This window comes from Macaca fascicularis, chromosome 2 (assembly GCF_037993035.2).
Source record: "Macaca fascicularis isolate 582-1 chromosome 2, T2T-MFA8v1.1".
Lineage (NCBI taxonomy): Eukaryota > Metazoa > Chordata > Mammalia > Primates > Cercopithecidae > Macaca > Macaca fascicularis.
Genome location: NC_088376.1, coordinates 53,117,964 through 53,138,811, shown reverse-complemented (window position 1 = coordinate 53,138,811; position 20,848 = coordinate 53,117,964). Strand labels below are relative to the sequence as shown.

General features: G+C 36.9%; 1 long non-coding RNA gene across 1 annotated transcript in view; it reads left to right on the top strand.

Annotated features, from left to right (window-relative positions):
- The first annotated feature begins 652 nt into the window (after positions 1-652).
- Positions 653-20,848, top strand: part of LOC123571880 (uncharacterized) — a 33,329-nt gene continuing 13,133 nt past the window's right edge. The window contains exon 1 of the long non-coding RNA XR_006696176.3: positions 653-790. This is a non-coding gene — a long non-coding RNA (uncharacterized lncRNA). The remainder of the gene's footprint in view (positions 791-20,848) is intronic.

Sequence of the window (20,848 nt, the reverse complement as noted above, 5' to 3'; positions counted from 1 at the left end):
AGTTTGTTACATAGCAAGAAATAACTGAAACACCTTACAACCATCCTACAAAGGAAGATGTTATGCAGATATTTGGATGAGGAAATGGAAGCTCAGAAAGATTAAATAACGCACTGAAGTTCACACAGCTGGCAAATAAGGAGCTCGGATTTCAACCCAGGTCCTTTCAATTCCTAAGCTTTATTTGTGATACAGTAGCCCCATAATATTCAGCCTTTACTCTATTGCAATACATTTTATGCCCATGTCAGTCTTCATTAACTCAAAAAAAGTGTACTGACAATTGTCACCACAGGTAAGCACTGCACTAAGCTTTGTGGGGAAACAAGAGATATAATTTAGATGGAATCTGAAAATTTTACTTAACTTTTTACTTAGCTAAGAAGACCAAGGGTTATTATAATATGATGATGGATGAAATATTGTAAATTAAAATTTGACACATTTACTCTGAAGGTGGTGGCCTACAGAATCCCATTTTAGGTAACAAAACCTTCAGAAAAGCTATTTGTTTGATCTTTATGTCACAGTTCTAGGACTTTCCTTTAAGGAGCAAGTCGTTAGCAGTCAGTGAAGAGATGGCATGAAAGCTCATCCTGCCTACCTGCAAAGTTAGTTACACATTAGTGTTTTACTTTGTTTTTTCATTTCAGATTAACTGTCCTCTTCCATGTTCAAACCATATGTAACTGTAACTGAATGGAAGTTAAACATCTGGAAACTGTTAGGATTGAATAGCAATGAAAGGCAGGAAACACAAGACTATGGAAAGTGGTTTTGAACAACCAGGGTAAGGAATGTAAAGAAAACTAAGCATATTCCAAGTTGTCTGCCATTATCATACATTCTCAAGGTCGTTACTGGAGATGGGTCACTCTCAAGTGAAGGCTGTCAACTAGGAACACAGCTAGATGAAATACAGTATGGTGAAAATGGAGGCAACTATGGATTTAAAGGTCATTTCCTTGTTTATCAAGGGCCCTACTTAAATGTAGGCTGCCTGAGAGCCAAAATATGTCACCTTTATAATATTTGATAGCCAGTGGTTTGTTGGGACTGGGGCATACCAGCTTGCAACAACTGATTACATTTTTAGGAATTTTTGTGAGCCGATTGTTGAACTTTGCCATGATAGGAGCATTTACACCGTGGAATCTAGCAAATAGAATAAGTCAGGGCTCTTTTTTAAGACAGCCAGTTTGCCAGCACACCACTAAGACAGAATCAATTAAAAATGATTAGCCAGTAGTCCAAAATTCTTTAGAGTGTGTGATAAACTATAACACGTTCATTACATTTATGCTTTTCAATAATTTTTAGTGACACGAGAAACAAATCTGGAAGCAAAAGTATAGCTCCAATATAGTCCCCAAAATGCTAAAACATATAGCTATATGTACAAAATTATAAGAAAGAAAATGTATCAATGTCTGCACAGTGGTTATCTTTGGGCTGTAGATTTACGAGTAACTGTTGTTTCATGCATTATATCTTTCAAGTATTCTATAAGCATTGCTTTCTTAATTAAAAACCATTCACAATAATGTACCTAAGTATTAACCTTTTTAAATTTTGTGTACAGGAATGACAGAGGGAGGGTTTATAGGAAGAGAGGTTGGAAGAGGAGGACTTTCTCTTCTTAACACATTCAGTCCTGTGAGAAAAGGATTGAGGAGAAACCATTATGATTGAATTGGAGCTAGGAGTTGGGCTAGGGTCACAGAGGGAATGAGTAGAGAAGCAAAAGACGAATAGAGAGAGGCAGGAAAAGGGAATACTAAAACAGGGATCAGAAACTGTATCCCTAGCAGCTATATAAAGAAGCCATGTCATAGTCATTTCACTTTTTGAGCATCAATTGTTTCATCTCCAACGTGTGCAGGCCACACTAGAAAACAATGCACAAATTTCATTTTAATCAAGATGTTCTAAGTGAACTTCCTCTTAAGGGCAGCCAGCTCTCAGGGTAGGTGTGCGGCAGCATGAGACTCACCTGGCAAAGGAAAGTAGAGGAATGTTTGCTGGAGAGGAAGGAAGGGAATTGTGCAAGATGAGAGTAGAGGGATGTCGTTTAGTGAGGGTGCTGGAAGAAAACTGTCCTAATTGTAAAACCTCAATGGTAGTATCAAAGGGATGTTTGGGGACAAAAATATGACTCCACATTTGTTTTATTTTATATGTAGATAAAGAACTCTTGCTCCTCACAGACAAATTTCTAACTTCTACCAAGGAATTTCTGAATGTAGTCTGTATGATAAGATCCCTGATTATGTGTTATAATGAGAAAATCAGGAATCTTCATTAGAAAGTTACTCTGCAACTGAATAAATTTTGTTTAGTAATGTTTTAAACACATCTCTTAAGGTCCAGATTATTTTCTAGGATCACATTATAAAAAAGATCTTAAAAATACAGTAGAATTTTTTTTTTTTGAGATGGGGTCACATTTTGTCACCCAGGCTGGAGTGCAATGGGGTGATCCCTGCTCACTGTAGCCTCAACCCCCTTGACCTCAAGCGATCACTCCTGCCCACCCCAAGTAGCTGGGACTACTGGCGCATACCACCAAGCCAGCTAATTTTTGTATTTTTCACAGAGACGTGGTCTCATCATTTTACTCAGGCTGGTCTTGAACTCATGAGCTCAAGTTGTCCACCCACCTTGGTTTCCCAAAGTGCTAGGATTACAGGTGTGAGCCACAGCACCCAGCCTAGTAGAGTTTTTATTAGTTGTTAACGCTGACACTAATGTAGTTAGAAAGAGGTAGAAACTAATGGCTCAGTATATTACTTTATCTGTGGGTTCCAATTATCTATACAAAGTTGTTGCTTATTTCTACAATAGTTTCATGTCTATTGTAGTTATTCTCACTCATCTTGAAGAAAAAAAATCCCCTGATGTGATAAAGTACAATAGTTCCAACTCATATATTTACAATGTAATTAAAGCTTAAACTTTAATCTTTTTATAAACCTTAATATGATTTAACGCGTATTACTTTATCTGTGGGTTCCAATTATCTATTCAAAGTTGTCGGTTATTTCTACAATAGTTTCATGTCTATTGTAGTTATTCTCACTCATCTTGAAGAAAAAAAATCCCCTGATGTAAGTACAATGGTTCCAACTCACATATTTACAATGTAATTAAAGTTTAAACTTTAATCTTTTTATAAAACTTGATTTAATGCATGCCATGTGTGCCTTTTTTTCAAGGAGATCTGTATTTTTTAAATGACTTTGTAAGTCAGTCTCATGTACACATATGATGTTGGAGCTAATTGGTTATCTCCATTTTAATTGTATTTTTGAGACATTATAAGAAAAACATCAATGTTGCATTCCACTGGATCCCTCTTCCCAAACAGACCTGGATGAGTCTAGCTTTGCCCAGGACCGTGGACTTCCATGTTATGTGGGGCTGGGTGCTGAGGACATCGACACATCTATAACCAAATCAGTGAACCTCAGTGGGAGCTGAGAGCCATGTCTCTGGAATGAGGGCCTCTCATTCCTTTGTTCTCGATATTTCCTGGCAACGTGTACACAAGCACATGCTATTAACAGATGGTGGAAGGCATAATTGGGATTTTTATCATAACATATCCCTCATGCTTCCACCATGCGCCAAAGAAGAAGAGATGCTTGGACTAGCTAGCTTCGTCACAGCAGGACTAAAACCCCCTACTGTACTTCAAACCTCCCAAGACCCGAGTCCCTCCACGACAGACTCAACCACTCAGTGAGATGTGGTTTTCAGTCAGAAGTGCAGAGCCAACTTTGGCAGATATGTTCCTTCAGATTCCTTTTAAGATCAATTGTTAATGTGAGAGAGACTGGAGCCTAGTTTATCTGGTAAGTTGAGGCATACATCTGCGCTGCAGAGCTGAGGCCTATGGGATTGGCAGAGAGCCCTAAACTTTGTACAGACAACTGTGCCTCATAACCCGCACAGATGAAAAGGTCTCCTTTGCTTAACCCCATAGCTATGTGCTGAGCAAGTCAGAAAGAAAGCAGGAACAAGTATGGCAAAGAACTTAGCCAAAGAAGCTTAAGAGGATTAATTTTGATTTTTTGCTGTTGATGTTCAAATCTAGTGTGTGCCTTCTCAGTTCAAAATTGATTACCCAGGTCTGCTTTATAAAAGCATGCATACATAGTGCATATTTTTAAGAGAAAATTAATTCTTCATAATTTATAAGTCTCTAAAGAAGTATAGTTTATAATGTTCATATGACTCTTGTGCATTTATGCCGCTTGCATCATCTAAAGAATTTGAGGGGTTTTGTTAAAAGTATCTGCTGGCTGGGAATATTTCACATTACACGCAGGATGATTAAAATTGCAGGGCTACCCTTTGGGCACATGCCTGAGCATTGTAATCAGTGAGGTTTATATTTAGTGGTCAGTAGCATAGCTAAAGAAGTACCTCAGACAGCTTGAAATCTAACATGGTGGTGGTTATAGCTGGTGGTTAGGAGCTGGGAATCAGATGGTTGGGTTCAAATCTGACCCTTTCTCCTATCAGCTAAGTGACTTCGATCAACACACTCAACTTCTCTAAATCTTGATTTCCTCATTTGTAAATAGGCATGAAAATATTATCATGGGGTTAATTATATCATTATAAAATATTTTAAAATGTGTAAAACAAATCATTATAAAATATATAAAATACCATATGGTTGTGAGTTTTAAATGAAGTAATATGTGAAAGTACTTACCATAATACCTGTTGCATAATATGTGCTAAATAAACATTAGCTATTATTTATACAAAGTGATAAACAGGGCTACATAATTTTCTAGCCCCACAGCAAAATGAAAATGTGGAACCCTTTGTTCAGAAAGCAAAGCAAAAAAAAAAAAAAAAAAAAAAAAAAAAAAAAAGTGCTGTTAAAGGTACTTAAAAAAAGCTTTTTATTCTCGTTCATGCTCTCTCTCAGCTTGTGATGGTGATATTGTATGTAATTACTAGACTTTTCAGATTTACAAAAAAAAAAAAAAAAAGAGAAGGAAAAAGAAGAAAATGGAAAGTGGAGTTCTCATATTACTCCCTCCAGGTTTCCACTATTATTAGCATCTTGCATTAGTGTGGTACATTTGTTATACTTGACAAACCAATATTGACACATAATTACTAACTAAAATTCATAGTTTATATTAGAATTCACTCTTAATGTGTATAGTTCTACATGTTTTGAAAAATGCATAATGTCATATATCTACCATTACAGTATCATACAGAATAGTTTCACTGATCAAAAATATCCTTTGATAGCTGGTTAATCTTATGCAAAAAAATGAAACTGGATCCCTATCTTTCACCACATACAAAAATTAACTCAAGATGAATTAAAGACTTAATTGTAAGACCTTAAACTATAAAAATCCTAGAAGAAAACCTTGGAAACACCATTCTGGACATAGCTTTGGGAAAGAATTTATGACTACATCCTCAAAAGCAATTGCAAGAAAAACAAAAATTGACAAGTAGGACCTGGTTAAACTAAAGGGCTTCTGTACAGCAAAAGAAACTATCAACAGAGTAAATAGACAACCTGCAGAATAAGAGAAAATATTCACACACTATGCATTCAACAAAGATCTAATATCTGGAGTCTATAAGGAACTTAAAGAATTGAACAAGCAAAAAACAAACAACTCCATTAAAAAATGGGCAAAAGACATGAGCAAACACTTGTCAAAAGACGACATACAAGTCACCAACAAACATGAAAAAATGCTTCTCATCACTAGTCATCAGAGAAATGCAAATCAAAACCACAATGAGATATCATCTCATACCAGTGGAAATAACTATTATTAAAATGTCAAAAAACAACAGATGTTGGTGAGATTGTGCAAAAAAAGGGAATGGTTATAAACTTTGGTGGGAATGTAAATTAGTTCAGACACTGTGGAAAGCAGTTTGGAGATTTCTCAAAGAACTTAAAACAACTACCATTTGATCTAGTAATCCCATTACTGGGTATATATCCAAAAGAACACAAATTGTGCTACCAAAGGGACACTTGTACTTGCATGTTCACTGCAGCACTATTCACAATAGCAAAGACATAGAACCAACCTAGGTGCCCATCAGCGAAGGGTTGAATAAAGGAAATTTGGTACATATATACCACGGAATACTACACAGTCATAAAATAGAGCAAAATCACCTGGCAACATGGTGAAACCCCATCTCAACTAAAAAAACAAACAAACAAACAAAAAAATTAGCTTGGCATGGTGGCAGGTGCCTGTAATCCCAGCTACTCAGGAGGCTGAGGCAGGAGAATCACTTGAACCTGGGAGGCAGAGGTTGCAGTGAGCCGAGATTGCGCCATTGCACTCCAGCCTGGGTGACAAGAGCGAGACTCTGTCTCAAAAAAAAAAAAAAAAAAAAAAAAAAAAAGGAACAAAATTGTGTTCTTTGCAGCAACATGGATGGAGCTGGAGGCCATTATCCTAAGCAAATTAATGCAGGGACAGAAAACCGAATACCACATATTCTCACTTATAAGTGGGAGCTAAACATTGAGAACTCATGGACATAAAGGTGGCAACAATAGACACTGAGGACTATTAAAGAGTTGAGGAGGGGTTGAAAAACTAACAATTGGGTACTATTCTGTATCTGTGTGACAGGATCATTTGTACCCCCAACCTCAGCATCATACAATATAATCAGGGAACAAACTTGCACATGTACCTCCTGAGTCTAAAATAAAAGTTGGAGCCGGGCGTGGTGGCTCACGCCTGTAATCCTGGCACTTTGGGAGGCTGAAAGGGTGGATCACTTGAGTCCAGGAGTTTGAGACCAGCCTGTGTAACCCTGCGAAACCCTGTCTCTACAAAAAAATACAAAAAACTTAGCTGGGCCTGGTGGGTGCACCTGTAGTCCCAGCTACTACTGAGGCTGAGTTGGGAGGATCACTTGAGCCCAGGAGGTGGAGGTTGCAGTAAGTTAAGGTTGCACCACTGCACTGCAGCCTGGGTGACAGAGTGAGACCCTGACTCAAAAAAAAAAAAAAAAAAAAAGTTGAAAAAACAAAAAAGATTCCTTGTGCTTCGCTTCTGCATCCTTTCCCCACTATTTCCCCCAGTCCCTGGAAACCACTGATCTTTGCATTGTCTCTTTTGCCTTTTCAGATGTCATATAGTTGGAATTATATAATATGTAGCTTTTTCAGACTAGCTTCTTTTAATTAGCAATATGCATTTAAGCTTTCTCTTCCATGATTTTTTATGGCTTGATAGTTTATTTTTATTGCTGAATTTCATTGTATGGATATGCCACAGTTTATTCATTCATCTGCCAAAAGACTTCTTGGTTACTTCCAATTTTTGACAACTATGAATAAATTTGCTATAAACATTCATGTGTAGTTCTTTTTTGTGTGGGCATAAGTTTTTAACTCATTTTGATTTTGGCCATTCTAATAGGTATGCGGTGGTATCTCATTTTTGTTTTAATCTGCAAATTTGTAACAGCATATGACGTGGAACATTTTTTTATATGCTTACTTGCCATCTGTATATCTTCTTTGCAGAGGTGTCTGTTCAGATCTTTTGCTCTCTTTCTAATTGGATTGTTTGTTTTTTGTTGTTGAGTTTTAAGAGTTCTTTGTATATCCTGGGTAACAGTCCTTTCTCAGATATGTCCTTTGCAAATATTTTTTCTGTCTGTGCCTCATCTTTTCATCATCTTAATGAAGTTTTTCACAGAGCAGAAATTTTTTATTGTAATGGAATCTAACATCAATGTTTTCTTCTAGAAGTTTTATAGTTTTCCATTTAGGTTTGTGATTCATTCTAAGTTAATTTTTGTGTAGTATAAGGTTAGATTCTATATTCATTTTTTGCATGTGGATGTCTAATTGTTCCAGTATCATTTATTGAAAATACTATCCTTACTCCAGTGAATTAACTTTGCTTTGTCAAAGATCAATTGACAATACTGTGTGGGTCTTTTTCCAGATTCTCTATTCTGTTCCTCTGCTCTATTTGTCTGTTCTTTCACCAATACCACATTGTCTTGATTACTGTGGTTTGTAGTAACTCTTGAGGAAGTATAGTGTCAGTCCTCTGACTTTGTTCTTCTTCAATATTTTGTTGGTTATTCTGGGTCTTTTGCCTCCCAATGCAAACTTCAGGATCAGTTTGTTGTTCACCACAGAGTAACTTTCTGGGCTACTTTATTGAAATTGCATTGAATCTGTAGATCAGCTTGGGAAGAACTGATATTTTAACAACATTGAGTCTTCTTATCCATGAACATGGAATATCTCTTCATTTATTTGTGATCTACTTTGATTTATTTCATTAGAGTTTTGTAGTTTTCTTCATATACACATGAAATCTTATAGATTTTGTTAAATTTATACATAAATATTTTATATCTTTTATTTGCTATTTAATGTTGTTCTGAGTGTAAAAATTAAAATGTAAATTTTACCATTCATCTCATATCATGCAATTCCAGTTTTAAGCGCAAACATAAAACATTTAATTCATATGTAGAATCACCAGAATTACACAGTGGAAAATCTGTACAGAATGTATGTGCATGAAAACAGCCCAGCTGATAAATGAGAAGTGGTGGAGATACAGGCAGTACAGCTGATCACAGAAGGATGTTAACTAACTAGAGAATAAAGAATACTTCAGCTGGAAAGGAAATAATGTTGATCTCTAGTTCAAGAAACTAGGTCCCAAATGAAAAGTGGCCAGGGTCACACAGGTAAAGACTGATGAGAACTTCTCTTACCATCCAAGCAGCATTGTTGAAATTCACTATGTAATATTAGTTCAGGTTTCTTATATACTGGATTTCAGGTCTACTGACATTCAAAGTTTTATTGAGCTTGACTAGGTACCTCTGGGAATATTCAGATGTACACACTGTGAGTCCAAGTAGAATCCCAAAGCAGTTACGACTGTCACAGATGTAGCAATACCTTTGGCCCCAAAACTTGTTGAAGGAGAGACTAAATTAGAACTAGTCACACTGACATGTTTTTAATATTATGCATTGATTCTGCTGGGAAATAAAAGAGGCATCTTCCTTCATGGGGGAGAAAAGTGACTGGTGTGTATGTGTTCTTGGCAGGAGTTTTTGCCATCTGAGCCAGGCTCAGTTGGGGAGAATATCAGATTCAGAAGAGACCTGAAAGATAAACTCATTCAGTGGCTTTTAAACTGTGTTCTAGGGATCCACACACATTTCATTACATTTATTTTATTATTTGAAAAACTAAGTTAAAAAATGCTTACTACTCAAATATGTTACAGATCAAAGCTTGACATGGTGGAAATCACAGATCATGATAATCTTCAAATATCTCATGAGGAAATGCTATACATGGTACCTTATGAAATAGGTATACTACTTTTATCTGTGCTATGTATTAGGGAGCCATACAAGACTTCATTTTATGAAAGGATTCCCTTGCACAAAAGTTAAGTTTGAAAATCACTGATCTATTCATCCCCCTCCAAATAAGCCTCTAAGAACTGTTGATAGATTCATAATACATGTTTAACAAATTTCAGTCATCATTATTTCCTACAGATAGAGAAATTGAGGCCTAGGTTGACTAAATGACTTGCCTAACACATCCAGATATTTAGCAGCAAAGCCAGAATTTTACCTGTGTCTTGACTCCTAGATCATTTTTCTTTTTACTCTATTGCAATTGCCTCCAGATTCCATTCCCAGCAAATAGCTAAAATATTAAGTCTTCCAGGCATAGGCTGTATTTCCTGTCCCTTTGATCTATCCTTTTCTTAGTCCTGGGAGCCAGGAGGGAAAAAGAGAGAGAAAGAGAAGGGGGGCGAGAGAGAGAGAGAGAGAGAGAAAGAGAGAAAGAGAGAAAGAGAGATCTCAGCAGAGGACTCACCAAGATGTTCTTATTTTGACATCTTTAACACTTGGGCCAAAAAAGTGACAATCCTGCTTTTAAATGTTTATCCCATTTTCCTTATAAAAACACTTATATGTGGCAGACCATGGATCCCAAATTTTGATCAGAAATGTGATCTTTCTTTCAGAGGTCCCAAAGATAGCCAATTATTTATAGCCTAGAGGAGAGGTAAGAACCCACAGCTACCATGAATGAATAAATGATGAGTTCTGACCATCGTTCTCCAACTCTACAAACTGTGGCACTACACACAAATTTAAGATATCCACAAGCCCCACTTCTGAAAACTTTCCAGTCACTTATGCGGCCTGTTCTGAAGATACTTTCAAACCATTCCTTCTCCCTCCTTCTCCCATCCTCTATACATTGATATACTCTTGTCTATGCCTATCTTTCTAGTCTTTGAACACCTCCATATTCAGGCTTAGAGTAACAAATGAGTAAATGGGGAAAAAATGAAATCCCCAAACCGCTTTACAAAGGCTTAAATGTATGATTAGAATATTACTGTAATATCTATATGGCAAATAATAGGAACTCAATAAATACTTGAATTAATAAATTTGTTTTACATATTTTTATGGAATATTTCTTATTTTCTGCTTACAAGTTAAAGGGATTGTTGAAAAGCACACAGATTGATAAAATGAATAACGCAGTAAGCAAAGCTGCCTTTATAGGGAGGTTCGGACCATGTCCCGCAACACTAGGCTACTTACTGGTGGGCTTTAATGATGGTGATGAGTGATTTACCTGAATTCAGCCATCTTTAACCTACTCCCCCTTGTGGTTAGTGTGAGGCATTTTAAGGTGGCTGGTGTGGCTTTCACTCCTTTAGCACTATGTTCTGACCTAGAGATAAAATAATTCACGGACAAAACCAAACTCAAAACCAAAACATTTTAAGAGTGGACTAGACTAATGTGAATGCGGGAAGACCTAGAGAGCCAGGCCCTTTTCTCTTGATCTCTTTCTTTCCTAAGCAGCTCCTTCACCTTCATCAAGACTCAGCTCAGGACCAACCCCTTCCAGAAAGTTTGTTCTGGTTTCTTGCTCTGTGAGTTTGAGGCCTCAACTTGTGACTACCTCTATCAAAGAGCCCATCACTCTGTGTCTCTGCTCACTAGTCCCTAGTCCCCAGTGGACTGTGAACAACTGGAGGTGGGGGCAGGAACTGTGCCTTGCATTTCTTTATTCCAAAATGTCTTCTTTTGCCAGCTATGGAGTAGATGTTCAATAAATGTTTGTTGAAATAAATAAGTGGTTCTTGCCACTAAAAACTTCAGACAATTGGTATAATGTCTCAGGTTGCAATTTTCTCATTTATTTTATTAGGGATTGAGGACTTTAAAGAGTCTGTGTGTCTGGAATTACATTTATTATCAAAATATTCTGTAAGAATTGGTCCCCTTTTGACTTTCAAGTTCTTTTTTTTTGAGATGGAGTCCCGCTCTGTCACCTAGGCTGGAGTGCAGTGGTGCGATCTCGGCTCACTGCAACCTCCACTTCCCGGGTTCATGCCATTCTCCTGCCTCAGCCTCCCGAGTAACTGGGACTACAGGTGCCCGCCACCACGACGTTGGGCTAATTTTTTGTATTTTTAGTAGAGACGGAGTTTCGCCGTGTTAGCCAGGATGGTCTTGATCTCCTGACCTCGTGATCCACCCGCCTTGGCTTCCCAAAGTGCTGAGATTACAGGCGTGAGCCACCGCACCTGGCCTTGACTTTGAAGTTCTTTTATTTGGGGACTTTTGAATCTTTTTGACTCTACGGAATTGTATGTCATGGTATGTTAATATTGGAGGTGGGAATGGAAAACAGCCCAGTAGTTACTAGCAAAGATGGCATTGAAGAGATTTCTTCATAAGTAATTGTCTGAATGATTATTTTCCAAAGAAAATCATCTATTCCATATAGACCTCAAATAAGTTTTTATTTATATTTTTTATTTCATTTCAAGACATACCAGCTTATGGAGAGGTCTAGAAGTATTTCCTCCTCTTGGCTTGGAGTTCCCAACATATCAAGTTTTAATAATATTTGACTCAGGACCGCAAAGCATTATTTAGCAAATATACAGTTTGTGTTCAAGACATTTGAGGAAAATAAAAACAGGAAGAAAAAATTACTAAGCTTCCCCCAACATGGTTTAAATTTCTATGTTGATTCAATGAGTAAACATTGAAAAATGTATATGACTGTGAATCTAAGAATAGTAATACTTAATACAGACTCTGCCATAAAACAAAACTTTGTCCAGACTTTTCTCAAAAAGATAATGGATACAAGTGTTGGCAAGGGTGTGGAGAAAGGGGAACGTTTGTACACTGTTGGTGGGAATGTAGATGGATGCAGCAAGTATGGAGGTTTCTAAGGAAATCAAAAGAAAAACTACGAAACTACCGCATGACCTGGCAATCTCCCTTCTGGGCATATATCCAAAGGAAATGAAATCACCACCTCATAAAGATAGCTGCACTTTCATGTTGATTGAGGCATTACTCACAATAGACAAGATATGGAAACAACCAAAGCACTGTCAACCGATGAATGGATAAACTGTGATATATATAGTATGATGGAATAGTATTCAGCCTTAAAAAAGATTCTGTCATTTGACACAACATGGATGAATGGAGAGGACATTATGCTAAGTGAAGTGAACTAGACCACAAGAAGAAAAATACTGCACGATCTCACTTATATATGAAATCTTTTAAAACATTGAATAAATAGAAATGGAGAGTATAATGGTGATTGGAGTGGGAGGACGGGGGAAATGGGCAGAGGTAGGTTAAAGGGGACAAAGTTGCAGTTATATAGGATGAATTAATCTAGAGATCTAATGAATAACATGAGGAAGACAGCTAAAAATATTACATACTGGAAATTTGCTAAGAGAGATTTTTGGTACTTTTACCACACACACAAAAGTGAGTATGTGAGAGGATGGATGTGTTAGTTCACTTGACTATAGTAATCACTTTATCATATATGTGTATATCAAAACATCGTGCTGTACATCTTAAATATACACCATAAAGAAAGTGTTCAAACTGCCTAAGATCTAGAAGACATCAGAGAGGATTGTATACAAGTCTGGCAATGAGGCAAAGTGAGAATTCATTGTCTTATCCCACGTCTCTGTTTTGTTTCTGTGAGAATTTGGGTCTATTGGAGGCAGAGAGAGTGGTGTGCTCTAAGGATACTGACAGCTGGAACTTTTGTTCCTCTAAAGTAGGAAGCACTCAGAAGTGGGAATGTTTGCAGGAGACAGTCCTTTCAGAACTGAGGTAAAAATTTTTCAAATTAAAAAAAAATGTTTTGGAGGCCATGGAAAGAAATTGATATTTTTAATGAACTAAGTTAGGACAGGAGGAATCTGCAACTGGTCAGAAAATAGAATTTTAAGTAAAGGGAAGAAAAATAAATCTTGTAGATACCAGGATGTTTGTTGCTAAGCAATATTTTTTGGGTGTGTTTGTGTTGTTGTTTTTTGAAACTTACTGCTAGTTTGTAAAGAGGGACTCTTTGATTATAAAGAAAACTGCAGGCCAGGCATTGTGGCTCACACCTGTAATCCCAGCACTTTGGGAGGCCGAGGTGGGCGGATCACCTGAGGTCAAGAGTTCGAGGCAAGCCTGACCAACCTGGAGAAATCCCATCTCTACTAAAAAATACAATATTAGCCGGGCGTGGTGGCACATGCTGTAATCCCAGCTACTTGGGAGGTTGAGGCAGGAGAATTGCTTGAACCCGAGAGGCGGAGGTTGACGTGAGCCGAGATCGCGCCATTGCACTCCAGTCTGGGCAACAAAAGCAAAACTCCATCTCAAAAAAAGAAAAAGAAAACTGTAGTTTGAAATGTAAAATGACCCCATAATGAGGCCTGTATTTGCCTTTACTGCAGTCTTTTCAGGAATGTAGGCACAGGTTAATCTGTATGTAAAGGATTATGTTAGCCTCTGAGAGACTCTGGGAAAGGGGTGTCCTGTTAAAGTCATAAAGGCTCTTCTTTTCCTTCAAAAGGTATTTTTTTTTCTGTGTAGAAAATCTACCAGAAAACCTTGCCAAATGTCTAAGGATGGCAAAAAGAGTTATCTCAGATCTTCTATTCGTGTTTGGGAATTCTAATAAACTGAATTCATGTTTTCATTTATTTATTTGTTTCATTTTAAATTTTTGTGAGTACATCATACATCTATATATTTATAGGGTACATGAAATATTTTGATATAGGCATACAATGCATAATAATCACATCGGGGTAAATAGGGTATCCATCATCTCAAGCATTTATCCTTCTTTGTGTTTCAAACAATCCAATTATAGTCTTTTAGTTATCTTTAAATGTACAATAAATTATTGTTGATTGTAGTCACTCTGCCATGCTATCAAATACTAAATTTTATTCATTCTATCTAATTATATTTTTGTACCCATTAACCATTCCCACTTACCCCTCACCCCCACTGCCAAACTATCCTTTTCAGTCTCTGGTAACCATCATTCTACTATCTCCATGAGTTCAATTGTTTTTATTTTTAAATCCCACAGATGAGTGAGAACATGCAAGTTTGTCTTTCTGTTCCTGGCTTGTTTCACTTAACATAATGACCTCCAGTTCCATCCATGTTGTTGCAAATGACAGGATATTATTCTTGTAATGACTGAATAGTACTCCATTGCGTATATGTACATTTTCTTTCTCCATTCATCTGTTGATGGATGCTTAGGTTGCTTTCAAATTTTAGATATTGTAAACAGTGCTGCAACAAACATAGAAGTGCAGACATCTCTTTGATATACTGATTTCCTTTCTTTTGGGTATATACCAGCAGTGGGATTGCTAGATCATATGGTAGCTCTATTTTCGGTTTTCTGAGGAACCTCCAAACTGTTCTCCGTGGTGGTTGTACTAATTTACAGTCCCACCAGCAGTGTACAAGCGTTGCCTTTTGTCCACAACCTTGTCAGCATTTGTTATTGCCTGTCTTTGGATATAAGCCATTTTAACTTACGTGAGATGATATCTCATTGTAGTTTCGATTTGCATTTCTCTGTTAATCAGTGATGTTGAGCACGTTTTCATATGTCTGTCATTTGTATGTCTTCTTTTGAGAAATGTCTATTCAGATCTTTTGCCCATTTTAGAATAGGATTATTGGAGTTTTTCCCTATAGAGTTGTTTGAGTTCCCTATATGTTCTGGGTATTAATCCTTTGTCAGATAGGTAACTTGCAAATATTTTCTCCCATGCTATGGGCTGTCTCTTCACTTTGTTGATTGTATCCTTTGCTGTGCAGAAGCTTTTCAGCTTGATGTGATTCCATTTACCCATTTTTGCTTTGGTTGCATATGCTCATGGGGCATTATTCAAGATATCGTTGTCCAGTCCAATGTCCAGGAGAGTTTCTCCAATGTTCTTTTTTTTGTTTTGTTTTGGTAGTTTCTTAGTTTTAGGTCTTATATGTAAGTCTGTAATCCATTTTTATTTGATTTTTGTATACTGTGAGAGATAGGGGTCTAGTTTCATTCTTCTGCATCTGGATATTCAGTTTTCCCAGCACTGTTTTTTGAGAGACTGTCCTTTCCCCAGTGTATGTTCTTGGCACCTTTGTCAAAAATGAGTTCACCGAGGTGTATAGATTTGTTTCTGGATTCTCTATTCTGATCCATTGGTCTATGTGTCTGTTTTTATGCCAGACAGTACCATGCTGTTTTGGTTTCCACAGTTCTTTAGTATTATTTGAGGTCAGGTACTGTGATTGCTCCAGTTTTGTTTGTTTTGCTCAGGATAGCTTTTGGCTATTCTGGGTCTTTTGTGGTTCCATATAAATTTTAGAATTATTTTTTCTATTTCTTTGAAGAATGTCATTGGTATTTTGATAGGGGTTGCACTGAATCTGAAGAATGCTTTAGATGTATGGACATTTTAATAATATTGATTCTTTTAATCTATGAACATGAAATATCTTTTCATTTTTTGTGTATTTTCTTCAACTTCTTTTATCAGTGTTTCATAGTTTTCATTATAGAGCTCTTTCACTTCTTTGGTGAGGCTAATTCTTAGTTTTTTTTGTAGTTACTGTAAATGGGATTATTTTCTTAATTTTTTTTCAGATTGTTTGCTGTTGGCATATAGAAATGCTACTAATTTTTGTACGTTGATTTTTTAATCCTGAAACTTTGCCAAATTTATCAGTTTGAATAGTTTTTTTGTGTGTGGAGTCTTTAGATTTTTCCAAATATAAGATTATATCATCTACAAACAAGAATAATTTGACTTCTTCCTTTCCAGTTTGGATGGCCTTTATATCTTTCTCTTGTTTGATTTCTGTAGTTAGTACTTCCAGTACTACGCTGAATAACAGTGGTGAAAGTAGTCATCCTTGTCATGTCACAGATCCTAGAGGAAAAGTTTTCATTTTTGCTTCATTCAATATGATACTAACTGTGGGTCTGTCATATTTAGCTTTTATTGTGTTGAAGTATATTCCTTTATACCAGTTTTTTGAAGGTTTATTAATCATGAAGAGATGCTAAATTTTATCAAATGCTTTTTCAGTATCAATTGAAATGATCATGTAATTTTTGTCTTTCATTCTGTTGATATGATGTATCACATTCATTAATTTGTGTATGTTGAACCATCCTTCCATCCCTGGGATAAATTCAATTCAGTCATGATGAATGATCTTTTTAATGTGTTGTTGAATTCAGTTTGCTAGTATTTTGTTGAGGATTTTTGCATCAATGTTCATCAGGGGTTTGGCCTATGTTTTTCTTTTCTTTTTTTGATGTGTCTTTGTCTGGTTTGGTATTATGGTAATACTGGCTTCATAGAATGAATTTGGAAGTATTCCCTCTTCTATTATTCAGAGTAGTTTCAATAGAATTGGTGTTAGTTCTTTTTTAAATGTATGATAAAGTTATCATGTTGTTTCTGAGCTCTGACAAATAATATAAGCTTGTTTACTTTGTAACAACAAAAATTTGTTTTTCTAGAAATGCATATGCATTCCCATTTTTACGCCTGCTCCTAGAAAAATAACTGTGTATTCATATAGCAGGGCCATTGGACTTTTAAAAAAAATAGGAAAAACAGGCATAACTTTATTTTTAATTTGTGGGGCACTATTAATAAACCTAGTACATTTGTAGCACTACAATGATGTTGAAGCAGGAAATTTCCCTGACCCCTCTGTGGGCAAGAACTGGAACTAGTTGGCTGCTTCAGCACCAGAAGGGGCAAGCTCTACTCACTCGAACCCACAGCGCTTAACCCGTTACTGAAGGGAACATGCAGGTGAGGAGGTGCACGAGCTGGGGAGAGTGTTTTGGAGTGCCAACAGGAACAAACTTTGTACCGGTCCTGTGGCAGTGTTTTGGGGATGTCCATGACCCCTGAAGCCCCAGAAGGAGTGTTACAGTCAGTGCTCTTTTAGCTTTGCCATCCATGGACAGCTTAAGTGTTAACAGCTCAGTAGAGAGTCAGTGTGACTGCCTTTTGCACCCACACCTGGGTTCTTATCTGGCATCCAGGAAGAATGTTGCATAAATGAATTTGAAGGATGGTCAATATGGGGGATTTTATTGCCAATGATGGTGGCTCTCAGCAGAAAGGGGAGCTGAAAAGCGGACAGATTGGGGGAAGGTAAGCTTCCTCTGGAGTCTGGCTGGGGATGACCAAACTCCTCTCCAAAGCTGTGCCATCAAGCTGTCCCTCTGAAGTCAAGCCGCTTCTCTCCAACTGTAGTTTCTGACATCCAACTGCATCTCCTCTTCTCCTCTCTCTGCTGGCTGAGCTTGGGGTTTTTATGGGCACATGATGAGGGGCAGGGGGATCATGGGTGGTTTTGGAAAAGGCAACATTCAAGTGGGAAAACAGGGATGTATGTTCTCACTTTGGGCCACAGTTCCAGGCTTGAAGGTGAGGCCCTCACGGGGGACCTGCCCTCTTCTGCCCAGAATTTTCCTGTCTCCTGTCCCTATCAATGTGAAAATTGGTTTTGATCTAAAATGATTGAATATTAGTTAACAGAATCAAAAGTTTTTTATTGGTAGAAAGACTTAAAAACTAGATTCCCCATTGATCTATTTTTAGGCTTTGTGGTGACAGAGCCTGGCACCTAAGGGACATTCAATAAATATTTGTTGACTCATGATTGACAAGTATCAATTTTGAGGCTAAAATGAAAAGTCCACTTAGAGTATAAGAAGTTTATATAACTTATCTTAACCACGGTAATGATTTTAGCTGAAGTTTTCATTGTTCTTCCTTCATTTGGATTTCCTGACCTCTGAAAAGTGGAAGACAATTTTATATTAACAAAATTATCTCTAGGCCAGGCATGATGGTTCATGCCTGTAATCCCAGCACTTTGAGGCCAAGCCAGGAGGATTACTTGAGCCCAGGAGTTTGAGACCAGCCTGGGCAATATAGCAAGATCCTCTCTCTACACACAAAAAATTTTTTTTTAATTAGCTGGGTATGGTGGCACATGCTTATAGTCCCAGCTATGCAGGAGGCTAAGGTAGGAGGATCACCTGAGCCTGGAGGTCAAGGCTGCAGTGAGCTGTGATCTCTCCACTGCACTGCAGCCTGAGTGACAGAACAAGACCCTGTCACAAAAAGAAAGAAAGAAAGAAAGAAACCCTTTAAAATAATGTGATGTCTGGGATTAGCTTCAAAATAATGAACAAGATGGGCTATAAGTTCATCATTGTTGAAGCTGAATGATTCATACACGGGAGTGCGTTATATTATCCTCTCTACACATACATATATATGAAGTTTTATATATATATATGTATATAACTTTTCAATACATAAGGTTAAAAAAGGATTTATAAGATTGAAATGTAGTTCCTGTGTCTTTCCCAAATATTTATTTCTCATTCTGGGTCCCTTACTTAAAAGACAAATGAGGTTGGGGAGAGCATTTCCAGGCTCCAAAAATTTGATAGTATTGCTTATCTCCCTAATCCTAGGCCTCCTCTTTAGAAGCTTCTGGACAGGAATGAAGGCTTTTGGAAGCTTCCCAACACTTATGGTTGAACAGCCTACTTTAGTTTCCATTACCTTCTTTTCTGGGTGGAGAAAAAAGCCCTTTAGGTTCAACAATTTACAAGGATGTGACAGGGGAGGTGGTTTTCCATTGAGAAAGAGATAATGGCAGCATTCCTTGCCTGAGAAAGGAGTTGCAAGGTGCTGTTGCCTCAGGGCACACTCCAGACAACTGAAACCAGCTGTTGCTGACTGGGCTGACTTTTAATTGATTATTTTGGTACTTGTGTTGGCAATTTTCCCTTTTCCTCAGTCTTTGAAAAAAAAAGCAAACACATCTGTTTATGTAACTACTAGAAGAAACGAAACACAAGGTTCTTAGCAACTGACCTAGTGTACCTTGACGGAATTGTATTATGTTTTGTGGGCATGGACTGCCATATAATTTGTGAGTCTTTTTTGATCACCCGGGTTTTGCTGGTAATATTTCAACAAAGGAGAGGAGATATTCGGGGCTGTCTTTGCTCTTGCCTTGTGAGATGTTCTCACCCTGCTCCAGTATAATTGAGCCAATATGAGTTTTAATCTTTTTTTCCTCATTAAGAAATGCTCAAATTTATATATAGAACACTGAAATCCAATATATATTTAAGAAGTTATCTCTAGGCAGTATAAAAGAAACCAAATACATTTGTAACACTACAATGATGTAAAAATTTGTTTTGTTTGACTTAAAATGATTAAATATTGGTTAAAAGAGTCAATACTTTTTTATTGCTAGAAAGACTTAAGAAAATAAACCCTGGAGATTATTCTATCTGAAAGTTCTTATTTATGCAATAGAAGTTACTGATGCCCAGAAAAGCAATGTGACTTGTCACTATCACAGGTCCCTTTGAGAAAACTTTTTTTTTGTTTTTGCTCTCTCTGAAAAGCAGTTTTACAGGGCCTGACAAAAAAATTCACTCAGCACAGCCATAGTTCAAAAGTTAGTGAGCCATAGGAGCTATGGCAGAGTAGAAAAATGAATTTGCTGTCATCTGCTGTTTTGTTTTATGCAAGACACATACCATGGAACCTCCAGCTTTAGGGTTCTCAGGGAGACAATGTAATGTAATGTTTCTATTACAGAAAAAAATAGAGAAAACTCAGCCATAAAGGTTCCAGTTCAAAAATTCAGTTAACGTGCATTTGGGAAATCAAAATATCGTTCTCATATTCAAAGAAAATAATTGCTGTTAAAGTCAATTTGGGGGAAATCTGCTTTTAATAACACTCTCTTTAGAGAATAGTCACTCAAAAATTGAGAAAATAGATTCAGCTTCAAGTCAAATATTCTCTATGCACTATACTGATAAGACAGAAATTGGGGGCAGGGGGAGTCTTTTAGAAAAGAATCAGTAAATGGAGAATATATTACCAAGTGAAATGCATCTAACATTTTATCTCTCCTGAAAGAATATTTATAAGAATTAACTTTCGTCTGTGTATGAAGTGTATATTATTTATAGCTATTTAAAGCTATTAAAAGAAAATTGAAAAAGGTAATTTAAAAGTGTTTACTTTCTCTTAACCTTTTTCATTTTGACTTATTCCAACCATTGCCACCATACATAGAAACTTTCCCATTCTAAAGGAGACAGAGACCACTTTGTAGAACAAAAGTGGCTTTAAACACTTATCTTGTGGTCTTGGGAGAGTGGAGAAAAGGGAGGGGAGGGGAGGAAAGTAAGGAGGGTAGAAGAAAGGACTCCTTTCTAACAAACCTTTTAAGAGCAATATTCTTAGAAATATTTAACTCCTATAAACTTTGCCTCACGTATTTGCCAAATGCTTAAAAAAAAAAAAAAAAAAAAAAAAAAGAGTAAAGGAGACAGTAATAATAGTGGGCTATAAAGGTGGAAGGAAGA